Genomic DNA, 21,388 nt, shown 5'->3' with positions numbered 1-21,388 from the left:
CTGCCCGACAACAGCTAAACAGCTTCAGAATGTTTCTGAGTAAAGCTATATCAAATTTTCTTAAATAAGTATTAAAATAATAAACTTAAACATTTATATCCGCGAATACTCTTTGATGTCGGCCGTTTGAATGCCGCTACGCTCTTTAAAAGTAACAAGAATAGCTAAAATTCAGGCGAGCTAGCTCTCATACCCTAATATATCATGATCACACGCCCCAATAAACTTTTTAGATAATAGCAAAGGGCTGACAATTTGCAAAGTTGCTCCACGAGAAGCATATATGAACAGCCGCGAATACTTTATGTAGCTGCGTTAATGCATGGTCATCGTAACAACCTTCTTTATTTAAAGCTCCGGTCGAGACACTGGGTTCGAGCTCTGACATGTGTTCTTGTCTGCAAGGCAAAAGTCACCCGATAAAAAGGTAAGCGTCGAAATGGACGCAACTTCAGCAGTCCGAACCATTTCTGCAGCGTAGCTCGCTACCGGGCGCCATCTTTCATATTTTAGGCAATATCAGGTTTCAATTAAAAGGCCTCAGGAAGCTTCTTGATCAAAGCTATGCCAGATCATTGCACACCATTTTAAACACCATATATTTGGGTACCTAAAACAGGGAAGCATTTTTGATATCTATCCGTGTTACGGTGCTATACTGTTTCAAAGTCTGGAAAAATGCCAAAACTTTGGCCCCCTCCCGTAGGCAGCATCGTATAATATTCAAACGCGCCGGGAAGCTCGTGTATTAATAGCACAGGACTGAAACTTCGGCACATTTCTCAGCTAAGTGTATATTACACAAATCCCCGAAGCATTTTTTGTAGGTGCTTTTGTTCACGTTTTACGATTTGTTTTGTACCCCTTCCCATTCAGTTACGCTCCCTGTCGCCGCCACTGCCGGTTGATGGCGCAAGTAGTAGATGTCCCAGAAAGCTGGGCATGGGTGGATGGGTAGACGTGTTTTCTAGTGAGAAATAGCACTGGCTTCACGGTGGACCCCTTTTGCATGTTGTACAATTCTCTGACATAGAGTGAAGAGATTTCTTTCTTTGCTCCCGTTTCCTTCGACAGGAACTGCGAACGTACGTTTTTGATTATGTGACTGGTCGAAAGACAACATGAGGTGCCTAGACGGGTCGGCAGGATGTGGTGCTGGTATTTGTGGCTGCCCTTTTGACAGGAACTTCATTGCAGTCACTTTGACCTTTTGGTTGTGTGTGACGAGTCTGACAATTCTTTCTCCAATTTCTTCCGTCTTCTTTACCACATGCCTGATAGCTTCTGCCAGCACTTCGCCTGTGCATCCCTTGGTGAAGAAATACCCCACTGGAATTTTGAGCCTGGCGTGCAGCCCGCAGAGCAGGAAACACAACATAGAATTGGCGAGTTCACCCATTTCCTGCACTGGCAGGAGATGGTCAAGATCTGGGCTGATATCAATGTCTCCCAGAAAAGCGTCCCTCTGCCTGTGATACTCAAGCTGCTGTTTGATGTGCATCTAGTCTATGACTAGGCCCCACATTGATTGTGAAGTGACTAAGCAATCTAGCTCTGTGCTCAACCTTCTCTTGACAAGGGTACTGAATCGAACTTCTCCTGAGCAGGTCCTCATGTATTTGTTAAGTGTGGTTGTACTAGGCACGACAAGTTGTTCTGCTCTGAGATGCTCATAGCACCTGTGAGAAATGTTGCGCAGAATGATGCAGTGTCGGACGGTGGTCTCACTCCACACTGTTTTTTTTTTTTGCCGTATAATTAACAACCTGATATATTAATAGCCATGGTCTTCTGCTCGTGTTCGGAGTCTGCCACAATCCGAAGGAACGGTTTTACGTGGAATTTTTCCTTGATGCGTTCCAGTTCTTTTTGTACGCGTCAACAGTGCATTTGAGCCTTTCATTTCGTAACTTGCAAGCACGTTCCTTATCGCGCCACTTTTTTCGGTCAAGAAAAGCTGCTGATGATTTTTGTTTGTCTGTTTTGGTGCCGTACGAGAGTAAGACGGGCGCGGTCTGACGGACGGGAACAGGACTTACTGTGCCAGCTGCATCACTTGATTCGCTAGCCGCCAGGTAAAGCTCTACGGCCTCTACGGCGGTCACGCGCGATGGTCCAGGTTCAGAACTATGGACGGTGCCCACAGGCGAGTCTTCGCGTTTTCGCTTTTTTTTACTGCTGTCGTCGCGGGATTTCGTTGGTGCCGGCCTTAGGTACGACGGGTACGACGGGTACTGATTGAAGATGCTTGGCACGAAACCCTTTTTCAACATCGTCAACTTGGTGTCTTCCCGAAAGTCACTTGGCTGGAAATGCAAGCTACAAACTAGAGAATAATTTGACGTGGTGTTTGGCTGTCAGTTTTTACTTCTAATTACCTTGAGCCATCTTTCCCGGGGTTATAAGTCGGCAGGAATTTCATGGAACGAAACGCCGGGCTTCTTGTTTCGTTGACTGGACGTGCAAAACGGAACGCAACAGCAACGCATTTTCGCTCGCTACTCCCTCCAGCAACTGCAATCATCAACGTGCCACTTGTTAAACGGTGACACTAAACACACCACACAAATAATATAAGAAACAGCGCACCAGAAGGCATACTTTTTGCTGAAACGGCAGTCACAAGAAAATTCTGTGCTGCCTGCGTGTCGTCTGCTAGAGGGTCAGCTGACAGCGCCGCCGTACGGCGGACGCGCGCTCTACGGCGGGCAGAAAAACCCCTGACGCTTCAGGCATGTTCTTCAGGCGGCATTGGCTAGCCATGGCGAACTCGAAGCGCTAGCCAAGCCCGCAGTCGGAACCATGCGACCATGCGCGCAGTTAGTGCAGTGTGGAGTTGATTGGTTTGGATTGGTTTATGGGGGTTTAACGTCCGAAAGCGACTCAGGCAATGAGAGACGCCGTAGTGAAGGGCTCCGGAAATTTCGACCACCTGGGGTCCTTTAACGTGCACTGACATTGCACAGTTCACGGACCTCTATTATTTCGCCTCCATCGAAATTCGACCGCCGCGGCCGAGATCGAACCCGCGTCTTTCGGGCCGGCAGCCGAGCGCCGTAACCAATCAGCCACCGCGGCGGCTCAGTGTGGAGTTGAGTGAACAGGTGCTTTGGAATGGTGTTTCTTCTTCCGTGTTCGCTGCGTGCGTCCTGCGTGTTGCGTGTCGTTAGTGTGTATATGTGTGCGGCCCGAACGCTGCATTGGAGTGTACAACCGCTTGCTGTCCCGTGCGGCATCGATGCATAGTAACGATCATGCAGAATGTGCGTTACAATGCCAGTGGCCATGCATGAAAGAGGAGACTTGAAGCTGACGGAAAAGCGGCTCTCCCTCGTGGGACTGCAAGAATCTGGCAAGGAACAGTCGATGTGCGTTTCGGTGGATGATTCCGTTTATCACGCCAAAAAATTCAGCACTGGCCAGCAGCACTGATGAGCTGCTACTGCATCATGATAAACACCTGTGTGATGTTTGTTACAAGCTTCTTGGTTGTGAACGTAGCCATTGGTGGTATTCGTTGAGCAGCGGCCCTCAGGACGTTGCACCAGTGAATACCTGAAGACGATCACTGTTTGCCCGCGCCCTGGCGCCTCGCATTCAAGCGCATCCTTTCGCGTTAATTATCTATATCTGAATTTCACACGTAGTTGAACTGTCGCAAATATTACAGCCGCATCGTGCAAACGTACCATCTGAAGAGCACCCTTTTTCATTTTTTTAAGGAGGGGGTAGAATGAGTGCCTGCTCAAATGTCATTATTAATTTGAGCCCATTTTCTAGATATGTGCCACGGTGGCCCATTATCACCTCTTGGTTGCACTGTAAGCAATGCATTTATTGGGCCGAAATTTATTTGCTGTTGTGTTGGCACAAGGTTAATGACTGTCTTTGTACTGCGGTGCCATGTTCAAACAAAACACATCATTGTACACTCTCCTTGCAGAATGTCTAATGGGGTAATAATTAACTGAGCAGCGAGTATGCGCTGTGATAAATGCGAGGAACGTTACTGAATTACTTCACACTTGGCACGTTCTGTTGTCGTTAGGGGTTACATATGCCTTGGTGCCTGCTGCTTTCCAGTGGGGGGGGGGGGGAGGGGGGGGGGGCGAGAGGCGTGTCAAGCTCCACTTAGCAACTTTTTTCCCTCCACTCTCTGCTGGTCAACATGCTAGAATAAACTGAACATAATGCATGCTTGCTCAGACCTAGCTTAGACTACATTTCACTTATTTACTCTCAATGCCGATCGGCGTTGGGGAGAGGAGTGGGTGACTAACAAAAATACATGGGTAATAGGCAGATTCATTAAGATCATTATACTCAGCAGACTTGAAAGCGTCGGATGCAGTGATGAACACAATGAAGGCAGTGAATATGGGACAGTTGGAAACATAGACAAGTAGAGATCTGCGTGAGTTTGTAATCACTAGCAAGAAATTAAGAAGGTGCAGAGGACTGAGGCTAGAGTTAAAACTGTAGTTTAACAGAGGAAAGCACCTCCAAGCAAGATAATTGAGCACATGCAAGCAGTTTTGTGAACACAGAACATGAAAAATGAAACTCCTTTTTGGACAGAAGGAAAAATAAGGCACATTGCTTATTGTTATGCTGCCTAAAAAGTTGGTGTCTAGTTGTTCCCCTTCATATCTGGTACTTCCACACCTGGCAACTGAAATTCTATGGAAAAGGATCATCTCCAATTGCTCTAATTACATGGGAGGTACACCTCTCCAAATGTTAAAGGCTTGGTGTTTCATCTGACCGACTAGCTAGTTTGGTAGATATAAACTTGACCGCATGTAAGAGGTATGCGGTAGCCTTGTAGGGAGAGTGTTTCGTATGTGTTACAGCATATTGTACAGTGCTGGCATGTTTGATTATTTACATCGCAGTAATATGCTAGCACAGGCTAGGAAAGCTTTTAACTGAACTGAAAAAACGAATGCTCATGGCATATCTTGGTCACATTCTTAGTACCATCTAAAATATCTTAGCCACATTCTTAGTATCATATGAAATATACTGCAAATAAGGAACTCCTCATTTTTTGTCAGCTTTTTCTTTCTGAGCATTGATCTTTTGCAAATTAGCAAGGTTCTACAGTCTTCTGTGCCTATCGGCTGGCCCACTTGTTTGTCAAAGCTGCCGAGTACACAATGGGTCGTGTCAGTGCAGCTAAGTAAAACATGGATAGAAAATTCATGCTTTCAGAGTATTTCCAGAAAAAAACTGCTATTATTTCTTACTCAGGATGAGGAAACAGCATCGATGGTGCACATACTCCTTGTCACTGCAGCAATTACGGCTGCTCGTTGCTTTTTGGCGGTGTTTCATTTATCTGCATGAAGAGCAGGTATGAATGGGCGACAATAGGTTCCGACTAAATTAAACAATGCAATGAGCAATATTTTGTTGTGCCTGTGCTTTTGTTACCCATGAATGAGTTAGCGGTTTTGATTTATGGTTGTGTAGCAAAGATGGGACTGCTACATTGCATTGCATTCACAGATTTGTTTGCCCATGCGTCTGGTTTTCTCAGCGGTTCGTTTCCTTACCATGGCAGAATAAATTCAGCTTTCAACTTGAGCACTTTCATCATGTTTGCAATGTATTTTCAGCTTGTGTTCAATTCCAACTTTGAGAATTTGTCTAACCATTGTCTGTGTCTAAGTGTTTTCTGACTTTCGGCCTCATTACGCTGAATTTCTCACAGAAAGCAAATGGTGCAGTAACATTTTTATTAAATGTTACCCTGTCATGTGGCTAGCAACGTGGTGAAACATTTTTTTATCAAGTCAACATTCTTCTTTTAACATTATAGCAAATTAAGGCCTTTGTTATTTAATGTTGCTCACAATTTGTACCAATCACTCAACCTTGAAGCAACTGGTGGGAATAACGCGCTGCACATTAACAATACAACAACTGGAACAGGGGACACAGGACAACAGTGCACTAAAAATTTAAATTTATTGTGGTACGAGGGTACATAAATACACTTCATGAACATGCTGAAACAATCAATTCATTGCCAACGGCTGTGTCGCACGCTCCTTCGTTTCTTGATTAGATGCACCTCCTCACTTCATAACAACACCGAGGGTGTGCTTACGCACTCGTCTTCACCGGCCTCCCATATCTCAATGGCTTCTTTTATTTCTCTTTCTTTTCCTTTGCCCAAGCTAAAATTGTAGTCCGATCAAAGTAAGGTGAACAATTGTGATTTGCGAAATGGGGGCGATGTTTCCAGGATTCGTTATTTTTCCTAAGTTATTACTGTGACCTTTCAACCTGGTGTTTAGACATCTGCCTGATTGACCTATGTAGCTCATGCCGCATGACAAGGGAATTTTGTAGACTATACCGGCGGTACAATCTACTAACTTTTCATGGTTTGCGATGCCACAAGTGTTAGCTAATTTTTTCCTCGACTTATTCATTTCATGAGAAAGGCTCACTAATTTCAGGGGTGCGGTAAACACCAGGGGAACATCATATCTGTTTGCTACTTTCTTTAAGCCGCGCGAAACATTATGTACTTAAGAGATGACAACCACAACAGCACCCTGCTCTGCATGCTTTTTCTGCGTTATTTTTCTACCCAGTAGCCTTTGTAGATTCTTTTCAGCCATAGACGTTGTTAGCGCATCAGGGTACTCACTCAACTTTAGCGTGTCAATTTGGCTCTTGATGCTACGCTCTACCTGATGAGAACATGATTTCTTAAGACACTGCGCCAAACCATTGCTCGCTTAACTCCTTTTCACCAACTTAGAGTGAGCGGAATGATTACTTAAGAAGCTTTTTTTCGTATTCTTCAGGTACGTCCAACACGTGTGCTTGCCACCTTCTTTTATCTCTATGTAAACGAATATAATCACAGAGTTCTGTGGCAGCTCGAACGTGAATTCCAGCCCGGCGAAAACCTCTCGGAAAACATATAATGTGCTGCTTACTGACAATCGGTTCGCAATCGCAAAAAGGAAACAAAGCAGGAAATCATAAACAAAACGAAATGCCTTTAGTAATTCAAGCTGTGCCAATCTTGATTTCAAGGCCCGGTTTCCCCTTGCCATGTAGATATCCGAAATGACCGGAGCAATGCACGACCCAGTGCTAATACCACTTTTTTTAGCATACGATTTCGAGCCAAATTCCACAACCAAAGAACTGAGGTATTTTTCCAGCAACTGTAGGAAACCTGATACACCAATACCACACTCATTTTTGAACCTGTCTGCCCCAAAGTGGTCAACACGTTCTTCAACTGCAGTTAATGCAGCCACGACTGGAATACTAAAGTACATGCCCTTAACATCCACTGATACACAGGCAACTGGTGTGCTTTTCTTCAAGAAGGCGATGACTTCTTCAGAACCACGGACTTTAAACGGGTCGTCCACCTGCAGTCTCGAAAGGTTACTTTGTAGAAACCGCGCGACACACCTCTGTCACGTATCCCTGTCATCAATGATTGTCCAGAACGGATTCCCTTGTGTGTTTTCACGGTGAACAATGGTGTGAGGCTCAGCTGTTTGCAGTCCTTGAATTGTTTAGCTAGGTGTCCCAGATCCAGATTTACACAAGTCTGCTGCTTGCTTCCTCACTCGCTTTAGGTGTATTTCTTTCAAGTTGGTCTCAGCAAAATTCTTCTCCAGTGCAGTCAACGACATTTCTTTACAGTAACCGTCTTTCATCACCACGAACCTCTCTGTTTTATCCGGCAGTAGTAACGCTAAGTTGTTTGGCTTCAAAAAGCCCAGCGTCTCAAACAGAATGTAGCAAACAGATATGATGTTTCCCTGGTGTTTACCGCACCCCGAAATTAGTGAGCCTTTGTCATGCAATGAATAAATCAAGGAAAAAATTGGCTATCACATGTGCTATCGCACAACAAAAAAAGTTTGTAGAATGTGCCACCGGTATAGATTCCCTTGTCATGCGGCATGAGCTACATAGGTCAATCAGGCAGATGTAAACACCAGGTTGAAAGAGCACAGTAATAATTTAGGAAAAATAACGAATCCTGAAAACCTCGCCCCCATTCCGCAAACCACAAATGTTCACCTTACTTTGATCAGACAACAATTTTAGCTCGGGCAAAGGAAAAGAAAGAAAGAGAAATAAAAGAAGCCTTTGAGATATGGGGCGCTGGTGAAGACGAGTGCGTAAGCACACCCTTGGTGTTGTTATCAAGTGAGGAGGTGCGACTAATTAAGAAACGAAGGAGCATGCGACACAGCCGTTGGCAATGAATTGATTGTTTCAGCATGTTCATTAAATGTATTTATGTACCCTCGTACCAGAATAAATGTCAGTTGTTAGTACGCGCTTGTCCTGTGTCCCCCGTTCCAGTTGTCGTTTTGTTAGTGTGTAGCGCGTTATTTCCACCAAATGTACAACCAACTAGCCAACATTGCTGCCTTGCTTGAAGCAACGTTATGCGTTATTTGGGTCGAATCCGATTATCACCCACCCTCTGATCTTCACCTTTGCACATGGGGTTAATCTCATTATACATGCTCACGGTCATTCGCCATGCTAGTTTGCAGACATGGTTGGCTAAGAGTAAACCAGGCAGATCGGAAATGGGACGTCATGTGACGCCTATTGTCCGCGGGCCAACGGTTCCTCGTGTAAAAGTGGCGTCAGCTCATAAGCATCTTCTGTTTTTGCTGCATTTAAGCTAGGTATTAGCGCGTTTGGTGGCACACAACGCCGATGGGGTCAACCGTAGTGTCTGTAGTGTTAAGTTTTGATCAAAATATAATGTTTAGGCTTTTTTCCTCCAATGTCTACGGGTGAACACGGCTATTTCCTCCATTACTAGATTGTAGTATGGTCATTCTCTACGTTTCGTCCAAAGTAGAAGTGGTTCCATTTTTAAAACGTAGAGAGTCTACGTTATAGGTACGGAATTTTTTGCAGTGATAGCGCAGTTGCGTCTCTGCATCGTGCGACGCATTCGCTCAGCTTTTAGCATCTTATTGTTTCAGCAGAATATCATGCAACCGGCCTTATTTCAAATGCGTGGCGTGAGTCAGTGGGCTGTGTAGACGATCATTTATCCCAGTTGCGTCCCTGCATCGTGCGACACGTTCGCTTAGCTTTGAGCATATTATTGTTCGACAGAATGTCATGCAGCCGGCCTTATATCAAACGCGTGGCGTAGGTAAGTGTCAATGGACTGTGTAGACGATCATTTATCCCAGTTGCGACTGTTTTCAGGCAAGCCACTGACTTAAGATGTCTGTCTTCCGGAGCTCAAGATCGATTCCACCGCCAAGATCATGATGGTTGGGAGCATGGAAAGGAGTATTCAGGATGCGTTGTCCACTCTGCCGGAGGACATCCCAGATGTGATGAACGACTTGAATAATGACGAAGACTAGAAGGACGTGCCGATCGAAAATCGCGAGGATAAAATTGCCAAGCGAATCAAAACCTACACGATCAAGTGGCTGAATGAATCAAGAGCAGAAGAACGGCTGCTGGTGCTTGACATTGACTAGTTAGTTATATTGATTTTAATGGCGCAAAAGCAACTATGGCTATGATGCGCCAAACACAAGGTTAGGTTCTTGTTAAATGTTACACTTTTTATACCTAGAGTTTGTTTAAAACATTGGCTTCATTAAGAAACTTAAAAATACTTGAAAGATCAACCAGTGCTTGATCACCTAAAAGCAACTTGGGGTGCAATGGGATGTATTCATTGTAGAGTGTTGTAAAATATTTTTTTCTCAGTTGTTCCAGTTTTGTACATGAAATTAAAATGTGGTTTACAGTGAGTACTTCGCCGCACATTTCGCAGAGAGGTTTTTCTTGTTTTGTCAGTAAGAAGTTGTGTGTAAGATGTGTGTGCCCAATGCGTAGCCGACATAAAATAACTTCAGTGAAACGTTCTTGATGTCTACATGATTTCCATTCTCCTAAAACGGGTTTTATATAATGCAGTTTGTTGTTTGCCTGTTCTTCCCATGCAGCCTGCCACTTAATTCTGAGTTTACTGTGCACTAATTTCAAAAAATCCCTGTGTGGTATGTTATCTTGTTTTATTTGATGAATTCGAGCTTGTGCTGCGCATGCATCTGCTCTCTCATTACCTACAATTCCAACATGGCTGGGCACCCAGCAGAATATAATGTTATGATTTTGTTTTTTTATTTTAATTATGTTATGTATGATGTTTCCTATAATGGGTTCAGCGGCGTTTCTACAATGCAGCGCTTTGAGCATACTCAGTGAATCGGTGTAAATGACGCTATTTTTAATGTTTTCTTTTACTATTTGGTCTACGGCTACAAAGACTGCATAACTCTCGGCAGTAAAAACCGATGCATACTGTGGCAGTCGTATCATTTTTTCATTTTTGTCTTGAATTACTGCACATCCAACATGACTTTCTGTTTTTGACCCATCAGTGTAAAAGTCAGTGAAGGTGTCATATTTTTCTTGCAGTTCAAAGAATTCTTGTAGTATGAGCTGATGTGGCATTTCCTTTTTATGTAAGTGTGTCAGTGTGAAGTCGCACACTGAAGGCAGGTTGTACCATGGTGGTAAATTTTCATATTTTTGTGCAATATTCGACAGGGCATCCAGTACTCCTAACTCTTCACATTTATCTTAAAAGCGCATTATTAGTGGCCGGATGGATTGTGGTTTATTGTTAAATAATCTTTTGGATGGGCACTTGGTAACAATGGGATGGCAGAGATGTTTAGGAAGAGTACGGGTTTTTAGGACGTATGCGCATGTCAGTGTGACTCTTCTATCCTCTAGTGCAGGCTCATTAGCTTCAATATAAAGACTGTTTACCGGGGATGTTCTATATGCTCCAGTTGATAGTCGCAGACCAAGATTATGAACAGGGTCCAGTCTTTTCAAGTAGGATGCTCTTGCTGAACCGTATACTATGCACCCATAGTCCAGCTTGGAGCGTACCAGAGAGCGATAGATGTGTAATAGGCATGTTCTATCGGACCCCCACCGCTTTCGCGAGAGCACCTTTAATACATTGAGGGCTTGGGATGCTTTCTTTTTAAGGTTGTTAATGTGTGGTAGAAATGTGAGTTTCTTGTCAAAAGTGAGTCCTAAAAATTTATGTTCTGGTTTAATTGGTAGTGTGGCTTGATTCAAGTATAGGTTGGGATTGAATTGTAGGCCTCGTCGCAATGAGAACAGAACAGCTACTGTTTTTTGAGGAGAGAACTTGAACCCATTTATCTCTGCCCAAGCAGCTAGTTTATTTAGTGTGATTTGTATTTGTCTCTCGCAGGACGATATGCTGGAGGAAGTGCATGCTATCTGTAGGTCATCTACATAAACCGAATACATTATGGACTTGGGTATTACTTTGGCTAACGAATTCATTTTTACTACGAAGAGTGTCGTGCTTAGAATGCAACCTTGGGGTACGCCATTCTCTTGGGTGAAAGTCATGGAGAGAGTTGTTCCTAGGCGGACCCTAAATGTGCGGTTAGCCAGGAAGTCGTTCAAGCAGTTCAGCATCCTGCCTCGGATACCTAGCTCTGCTAGGTCGCGGAGGATGCCGAACTTCCACGTGGTATCGTATGCCTTCTCCATGTCGAAGAAGACCCCGATACACTGCTGCTTGTGGATGAACGCCTCCCGTATGGTGTTCTCTAGGCGGACAAAGTGATCGGTGGTTGAGCATGCTTTTCTGAATCCACATTGATGAACATCTAATAGTTGCCGAGATTCTAGTACAAAGGTGAGTCTAATGTTTATTACACTGTCAAAAGATTTAGCAATGCCGCTGGTGAGGGCTATTGGTCTGTAATTGTCAGGACTTGTTGGTGATTTTCCGGGTTTCAGAAAAGGTACTATTACTGCTTTCTTCCACTCCTCAGGTATTCTGCCAGTCATCCATATTTTATTGAAGAATTTTAACAGTGCCTGTACGGCTGTATCAGAGAGATGGGCAAGCATATTGTAATGCACATTGTCTGGGCCTGGTGCTGTCTTTTTACCGGAAGATAATACACTATTTAATTCCTGGAGCGTAATGGGCTGGTTCTAGTCTTCCTGCATGCCTGTTCCGAATGGAAGTTTTTGTTTTTCAGCTATAGCTTTGTGTTTCTGGAATGCGTTTGTGTAGTGGGACGACCTTGAGACTTCAGCAAAGTGCTCGCCCAATAAATTGGCCTGTTCTTCCAACGATGTTTGTGTACCGGGTGTTGTCAAAAGTGGAAGTGTGAAGGAAGTACGGTCTCCAGTGAATTTACGGACTTTGTCCCACATTTTCTTTGATGGTATTGAACTATTTATAGAGGACACATATTTCTGCCAGGAGGATTTCTCAGCATTCCTGCGCTCGTACCGCGCTCTGGCCTTGGCCCTCTTAAAGGCAATCAAGTTCTCCGCTGTGGGATACCGACGCAGAGAGCCCCAAGCTTTATTTTGTTGTTTTTTTGCCAATGCGCATTCTTGTGTCCACCATACTTTATGTTTTTTGTGTACGAGTCCTGTTGTTTGTGGTATTGCTAGTGTAGCGGCCGATATTATGCATGTAGTAAATCTTTCGTTAATTTCATCTATGCTGAGGTCTTCAGAAAATTCTTTATCTATAGAGTGGCACTTTCTGTAAAAAGTGACCAGTCGGCGAGGTGAAGTTTCCAGCGCCGTGGTCTTGTGGGGATGACTGCAGTAGACGATGAGAGGCTGATGATAATAGGTAGGTGATCACTTCCCAGAGGGTCATTTAAAACATCCCATTTAAAATCGGTAAAAAGCGATGGTGATGCGAAAGCTAAATCGAGAAAGCTCATTTTTGCCGAGCTTGGGCAACAATAAGTTGCTTTTCCTGTATTTAAAAGACAGATGTTATTTGAGAGGATAAAATCTTCGATTGTTTGCCCCCTAGAGTCGCAGCGCTCGCTTCCCCAAAAAGGGGAGTGAGCGTTAAAATCCCCAACTACCAGATATGGCTCTGGAAGTTCATCTATCAATTCTTCTAGATCATGGACTGTTAATGTAAAATGTGGAGGAATGTATACGGAACAGATTGTTAGTGTTTTATAGCTGACGATGCTGACTGCAACCGCCTCTAGTTTTGTATTGAGCTTGATTTCTCGAGTAGGGACGCCGCTTTGGACGACAATTGCGACGCCTCCTGAGAGTCGATTTGCCTGCTCGCGATCGCGTCTAAAAGTTTGATAATGTTTCAGGATATGCACATGTTGTGGACCAAGATTGGTCTCCTGAAGACATAAAACTATGGGTAACATTGACCCTAAAATATGTGTTATGTCACTATAATTCCGCATAAGTCCTCTGCAATTCCATTGAATTAAAAAAGCCATGCTTGTGTTTTTAAAAGAAAATGAAAGGAGATTTACTTACGTGGTGGGCCCGTTATGAGGGGCCTGTCTTTTTTTCGCTCAACAGAGCTGTTCCGCCGCTGTAATGGAGGCGGAGTGGGTGTTGTATCCATCACCTCAACAGAGGTGCTGGAGGACCGCGCAGCCGCGGTTGTGTTAGTTTCAGGCCTCTCCCGACGGGGGGAGGTCCTGCGGGATACCGACCCATAGACCGGCGGTCCCTGCTTTGGCAGTGACAGGGCAGCTTTCGCTGACCCTGCCTGGGGCGTGGATGGCCCTGCCATAGGCTCGGTGGGAGCGGCCTTGGCAGGTGCCGGAGTGCTGTGCGGTGCTACGCCCCTGCGCACCACATCAGCGAAGTTTTGTTTTGCTGTGAAGGAGAATGTGTTTGTAAGCGCAAAACGCCTTCTCTCTTCTTTAAAAGAAATGTTTTCTTTGGTCTTTATGGTGATAATTTCTTTTTCTTTCTTCCAGGACGGACACGCCCTGGAGTATGCAGCATGTTCTCCTTCACAGTTTGCATAGCACAGGGCTGCGTCACATACATCAGACTGGTGATCGTTAGAGGCACATTTTGCGCAAGTTTTACGACCGCGGCAGCTCTGTGAGCCGTGGCCGAACCTTTGGCAGTTGAAACACCTGCGAGGGTTTGGTATGTATGGTTGTACATTGATTTTCAAATATCCCACGTCGATTGTGTCGGGCAGGGTGCTGGTGTTGAACGTCAGGATCATGTGTTTTGTGTCTATTTCCTTGTTGTCCTTCCGGATTTTGATTCGGTGGACATCTATGACGTCTTGGTCGATGAGCCCTTCGAGCATTTCTTTTTCAGTTATGTGAAGAAAATCGTTTTCCGATATTACGCCTCGGACAGTGTTTAGTGAGCGATGAGGAGTCACGGAGACCGGGATTTCCCCTATGGACGTTAGGTTGGAGAGCTTAGAATGTTGGACATTGTCACACAGTTCGAGCAATAAGTCGCCGCTGGCCATTTTTGACAGCTTATAGCCAATGCCTAGGGTTTCAGTCAAGCACTTTGACACAAGGAAGGGGGATATTATTCTTGCCTGTTTATCTTGTTGTTCACTGTGGATCACATGATATTTGGGGAAAGTTCCTTTTCTTTTTTGAAAGAAGTTGTCTGCCTCGTTCCGCCCTCTTTTGAGAGAGCGATCAGGTTTTGAAAGTTGGGGAGCCATAAAAAAACTTTGTTTTTCGGTCATGGTGTCAGCCACCCACCACGGAGTCCAACAAGGGGACGGGACAGGAACTTGATAGCAAGTCCTGCCCACGCCAGCTGTACACCTCAACTATAACCAAATATGACGCAACTCAGGGTAGTTGGTCACACAAGGTTAACCCTCGCCGCCAGGAAAAAAGGAAAAACCAAGAAGTGAGTAGGATATAGGAGAGTTGTGAGACAGAGATAGGAAAGTTAAAGATGAAGAGGAGGATAGGAAAAGGCGACTGCCGATTCCCCCCGGTCGGGTCAGGCCGGAGGTGCCGTCTGCAGGAAGCTGGGGCCATAGTGGTGTGTTGCTTCCGCCAAGAGGCCTTAAGGGTCCAAACGCTCGGCATCGGCTCAACCACCAGGATCCCCTTTTCCCCGGACACGGCGATGCCACGCACGGCGAGGCGCGGGTGCTCGGGTCCGTGGTGATGCACAGTTCACCATCATCCCCTTGCGGAGATGTCCCTGCGGATGCTCGGGAACCCGCGGTGTCGCCACTCACCGTCGCGACGCCTGCAAGCTGCAGGCGTCCCCCTGCGGGGTGCCATTGACTATACTATCTGTGGCAAGTACAAATATTGTGTTGTGGTAGTTCTACTTAAAGTTTTGCTTAAATATTTAGATGCTCACTGCCACATTTTGGAAAGATGGAAACAGCTGCACACAAATCTGTACATTGAAGAAATGATGCCCACGACCTAGATATTCAAGTGATTTCAAGGGCTGTGAAAAATCCATTCTTGTTCTTAGCTGCAGGTGAGGTTTATATGTAGCACAATCCCATAAGGAATAAAAACAGTGCTATTCCTAAGGTCTCGGAGATAGGAAGGCCGCTACTGAGGAAGATGGAGCTTAATGGACCTGTAGTTTTTTTCCTTGCAGGTAACTGTGATTACGAATTGGCATTCTTGTTTGTGCATTTGAGTACTGTTTTCCCACCAGTTCGAGCCTCTTTCTATAAGGGGCCTTCCGCATAGGCGCTTGACAGTTTTAGCACGTCAGAGGTGATGAAGTGTTTAAATTATTTGATAAGCTTCAAGAAAGGTCTTAGCAAAGTATTACTGAATTTTGAATTTAGCATTGCAGAGTTGTTATCCCAAGGCTCTTTCATTGTGACTTTCTAATCTGGAAATATGACAAGTAGTTATGCTAATGTGAAAAGTAGGTTATGCGTGCACTTTGATGTTTGTAGCTATTTGGCATGCTAATAATGGCAGTTAATGTTGATAGAGCCTGCTTTCATTTTTGTACTACTTCGTTTCTTAGTGCATTGTTCATGCTATTTTTACCTGCTTTTAATAGCCTGATCCTATTTTTTGGGCTCTGCATGCAATTTTAGTCTCCTCATTTGAATTAGTTAACTGTTGGGCTAGTTGGCATTTTGACATTATATTCATATTAATTAGTGCACAGGCCAGAACAACAGAAAAGTAGATGTAACAAAGGCGCGAGTCACAATTGAGCTTTTTTGTTGTCCTCTCTTTTGCATTAAATAAGATGAGTGTGATGTCATTATTTGAATGTAGCATTATGCGCTCAACCTGTTTTTTTTATGCGTGCATGCAAAATTTTGCAGCGAATCGGTTCATGCCAGCTTCAAGAAGGTGTCGCAGGACACCATGGCAGCAGGAGGAGGAAAATTTTGAAGCCAAATGAATGCTTTCAATTGGGAAGAAGTGGGCGCAGTGTATTTGGTAAACTTCAAGAACTTGGCATGTTGTATACCATTGCCACAGTGAGCTCAGGCATGCTACAGGTGCTTTTGACTGTGCAACCGTAGTTTAGCGGTTAGCTAAAGTGGGTTGCGGGTACAGTTCTGATTTTTTATTTTTCAAAGTCTTTCTGACATTGTCACAATACCTATATGCTTTCCTGCTTGTGGCAGGAGTTATCAGAGCGCTGTCAATTCCCTTTAATTCTGATGAGCTATGCTGCTAAGGCATAAGTTTCTAAGACAGTGTTGTTACTCTTTCAGCGGCCACTAACATGATGTGGATCGATGCCAAGCTTTGGGAACTTGGTGTGACCCGTCATGAAAGTACAAAATTGCATTCCTGCTGGACTCCGGAGAAATGATTAGTTTGCACACATCGAAATATGGTTTAGTTAATGTGAGTGCATCGCTGCGATTTGTCATTTTCTCACATTTATTTCTGTTATTTCTGGCTCAGTCATTTTTCACAGTGCTTGGTGCTCATCACGATATTCTCTACCGTCGCAATATGCACCCTGATGGCGCCGACCTCTTTCTCGTCGTCCCGACACATCTCCGCCCCACGGTCCTTTCCCAGCTTCGTAACGCACCTACTGCAGGGCACCTCGGCGTGTCCCGCACGTACGACAGCGTGCGCCGGCGGTTATTCTTGAGTGGCCTTTACCGCTCTGTCCGCGGTTACGTTGCTGCCTGCGATCAATGCTAGCGCCGGAAAACGCCCTCGCTCCCGCCTAGTGGCCCGCTTCAGCCCATCGACATTCCGACTGAGCCATTTAATATGCCGAGAGCTTTTGTCTAACTGCTATCCCTACCACTTTGTGGAAAGGATCCAAAAACAGCCCTTGCAACCGAGCTCGGCCATTCGTACGTTTTTACCGCCACTGCTGGCATTCCGTATGCACATGGTATAAGGGAAGCGTTATCATGTATTTTTGCGGGGTATAACCTACGCATTGTACACGTGCCTTCTAGCAAACCTCGAAGTATGCTGGTGAAAGTCAAGGATTCCTTGTCAGATAACCACTTTCCCGGCATTTTCTACCAAATCTACAGAAAAATTCTCCAGAGGAATGAAAGAGCATCAGCGCGATGTCGGAAACCACGAAGTGGCTTCCAGTGCAATTGCCAAACACGAGCACGATAAGATGCATGATATTGACTGGGACAAAACTGCAGTCATATCAAAAGAGCAGAACTTGACTGCACGTCTTTTGCTTGATTCATCTTTTATCCAAACGATTCCTGATACTATGAACCGGAAGGAAGGGAGGATGCGAAATGGTATACATGCAATCATTACAATATATTCTGCGTATTTAAGTTTCGACAGCTTGCCATTTTAGCCTCAACGAGAAGAAGGAACCCGCACGGGTTCCAAAACGTAAATTTTTTAGTTTGACTTGGTCAGTGAGTTATACTTTTATTTCTACTAATGTCTGACCAGTAGAACTTTCGTTGAACCCTTGAATATATCTTCTAGTGTATTTTCAAAATATGTCAAGAAGTTGTTTACGTTTCGTGACGGCCGCTGACCCACCGACATGAGTGTAATGCCACATGAATCCACGACCAGAATTTCTTAATCTTGTGGGCAACTGAATATTTTTCCAACAAAGCATGAGGCATTCCACGGCAAAAATGCAATGACACACTACCCCCATTTTTATTATTTCTGTGAAGGGAAACTTCTGAGTAATCATCGATGTAGTTTTGTGTAAGCTGTTTGTGAACCAAGTTTCAGTAAACGCTAAAACATCAAATTGAAGATTTATGTAGGTAGTGATATCAACTTTGTTCTTTAAGCTCCGAGAATTTAAGCAAAACATAGAATAGAGTTTACTTTTTGATGCAAGTGGTTTTAAGAGAGTTTTAAAATCATCCACACTATAATACGTTATTGAAAGGCGGCGCGCCCGGGCTATTGTGGAACATTTACATTCAGTTTAAGAATTGCGGATTTACTATCAACAAGTATCCTGTGCAACTCCATCATCTGAGTGGCGTCCAAAGGTACAGATGGTGGACGTATCATGGATAAGTCAGCTTCACTGGCGATGCGCAATGCCAGTTTATCGGGAGCCCTTCTAAGAAATACTGTGCCGTCGTTTTGTCATGCGAACTGATAACCCATTTCTTGAGCGCGTGTGTGTGCCAACCAAAGCTGGCGCTTGTTCTGCAGTGTCAGGTTATCATGAAAGCTCATTTCTGAGCTTTTTTCGCATTACATTATCATACAAGCTTACTCCTGAGCAGCTTCGCTGCTTCTGCTTTGTTTTTTCTTTCCAGTTTTTCTTAGTTTTCCTTGAGACGAAACGAATTAAAACGGGTCACCCATGCTCGCCCTTTGATGGAATGCGATGCAGGCCATCCAGTTCTTCTTTCAACGGAGAAACATCCATGGTTGTTGCGAACTCATTCACTTTCGCTGGCAGGTTTTCATTCTCCTGGAATTCAACACCATGGATCTCTAGGTTATTTCTTCGACCGCATTGTTCTGGGTTATTGAGTTGTTCTTTGAGGCATGAAACTTTTTTTGCTTGGGTTGATTTTTCCACGCGCTCAATGCGAGCCAATATGTTGGAAATAGCATGGTCTTGCTTTATCAGTCTGTCCAGAACCTCATCATATCTGTATGAAATATGCTGTACGGAAGCTTGAAGGCCGAGCACTATTTCTTTTATTCTTTCGAGTAGTGGTCGATCTTTCCTGCCAAAGGCAATATGCTGCGCAATTTTTCATGCATGGCCATTTACTTCAGTGGTTAAGTTATGTTCACGCGCTGAAGTCAGTCGAGTGGCCATGTGGCCCCAGCGTTCATTTCATTTCCAGTTGTGCATGTCCGGCATTCCCAATGACTTATACTACCATCACCTGTTTTGGCCCTGTCACCTTCGTCGTTAACCCTGAACAGTTACCGGTGGGGCAGCTGTTGTCACATTCAGAGCAGGTAACAAACAAGCTATTTTTTGGAAAACCAGACTGACACTCCAAGCAGGTCTCTGAACCCATTTCTAAATCAGTGACAATTGGCAGCAGCAGAAGACATGCGAAGCAAAATGTAAAAGGCACCAACCTGAAAAACAGTGGAACCGTGGCCTGAGTTGCGTGTGCGCTGTGTTGCTACTACTGCCAAAGTGCCCGAATATTGTCGCTTTGAGCTATGTGGCGGTAGTGACAGAGAGATGTGCGCTGCATGCGTTGGTGGCAGAAACACGGCACTAGAGAAAAACGCGTTGGCACGACAACATTGCTGCAGAAAAGCAGCACTGGAGCATAGGCCGCGAGCGTGCTACTAGTGGTTTAATAAAATAATAATAAAAAGGAAGGATAAAATTTTTGCTAGCCCTAGCACATGCCATCGATACTAAAGCACCTGAGCAGGGGCACCGGAAATAAAGGATAGCAGACAGAATGGAGAAATGAAATGAAAAATGTGAGGAGACAGGAAGAGGGGATAGGGCCAGTGTACCATAGGTAAATTGGCAGTGACGATGAAAAAGTTGCAGACGCGCATAACTGGCTCCTTGGGTCAGTGGACACCTCATTCGTGCTTTCAGGTATGTGGCGGTGGTGTCCACTAGCAAAAAACTGTGCTTTCGTACAATATTTCGTGCTTAGCAATGTTAAACTGCTACCCATTTTTTAAGCCCTTGATAGTATTGATGAGAGCTGCTAATGAACATGGCTTCATTTGTAGCGCACAAACAGTAAACTCGGTGGCATAGTTTGTGCTCAAATGCCTGTAATGATGGCAATTCATGTTTCGCTCTTCGCTTGAGCTTGCCATACAGGTTATGTTCAGGCAAAGGGCAGAGGTAAACCATTCTTTGATCTAAGATGAATTTAGCTATAAGTTTCCGCATTAGCTCGTTAATTCCAGCACGCATTGAGACTATGCTACATGTAAATTTAATTTCTTTTGTTTTGGCTTACTTAGCATCATCTCGTGCAGTACTTGCTACATCAGCACTTACTGGCTGGCTGATTTCTGTCACATTTACACCAGCTAGCCAGATCCACGCTGCAGCAGTTTCCTTGCATGAGCTGCTGCCAGCTCGAATAAACTTTTTTACTAGAGGATGCAGTGCAAAAAAGAAAGAATGCAGTGAACATGAGGCAGATGTGAGTGCTGGGCCTTGTCTAGTTGTGTTACACCAACAAGCCCATCTTTCTCAAATCTCTGTGAATACAGTTTTTATTGCTTTGTCCCTTCACTGTGCACTCCCCATGTGCTAAGGGCAATGTGCCAAATGCCAAATGTGCAATGTGCCAAATGTGACCTCCGCTCATTTATTGGTTTGCTTTCAGGTTAAGCCACCTGCATAGATATGGGGCCTGGTTTCAGCATACCGTACTGAGAACACAATAATGATCGACGACATTCGCAGGAACGTCGACAACATTCGCAGGAACTTACTCATGAATCCACAATCAGGTCTGAGGGTGAGTTAGTTCATGTTTCATTGATGGGAAGATTGCCCTGCTGGTGCACTTCCTTTACTGTTCTCGTGCAGACTTGTCACACGATGCCTGCACATTCCAGGTGAGGCCATTCCGCAATGCACATCCTCACCGAAACACCGACCGTGAGCTGGTGCGGCTGGCCCGCTACCTGAAAGACATTGCTTGCTCTGTTAGTGACTTCACAGAGCTGAATCATCGCAACTGGAAAACGTGAGCTTGATTTTTTTCCTCTTTTCACCTTTGGACGGTGCTGTTTGCAGTTAGCAGGGCTAGCAGAATTTGTAGTGCTTGCCGCATGGGTAATTTTTTGTGTGCTTAAGTTGCTTTATACTTTCTGCGCGAGTGGTGGCATTCTCTAAACATTTTCACTTCATGCACCCTGTTGCATCCATCTCAGATTTTGTTAAGCTGCAAGTTTTGTGATTACCCTCTAGAGTCACAAGTTATTATCCAAAAGGATGAAATGTTCAGATCTTCAGTATTCTTCAAGGAACGTGACAAGATAGCACAGAAAAAACTCCCACCTTCCCAGGTGATTGTGATATACAGCTAAACCTGGATGTAACACTTTGCAATATAACGAAATTCTCAATTTGACGAAGTGTTTCAGTTTTCATAACTTCACTTCCTAGG

General features: G+C 44.5%; 1 pseudogene; it reads left to right on the top strand.

The window, feature by feature from the left end:
- Positions 1 to 2,110: 2,110 nt before the first annotated feature.
- Positions 2,111 to 20,969, top strand: LOC144117467 (ubiquitin-like domain-containing CTD phosphatase 1; annotated as a pseudogene).
- The last annotated feature ends 419 nt before the right edge of the window (positions 20,970 to 21,388 follow it).

The sequence above is a fragment of the Amblyomma americanum genome, chromosome 1 (genome assembly GCF_052857255.1).
Source record: "Amblyomma americanum isolate KBUSLIRL-KWMA chromosome 1, ASM5285725v1, whole genome shotgun sequence".
Taxonomy (NCBI): domain Eukaryota; kingdom Metazoa; phylum Arthropoda; class Arachnida; order Ixodida; family Ixodidae; genus Amblyomma; species Amblyomma americanum.
The sequence above is the reverse complement of the archived record's forward strand: the minus strand, read 5'-3'. Positions and strand labels throughout refer to the sequence as shown.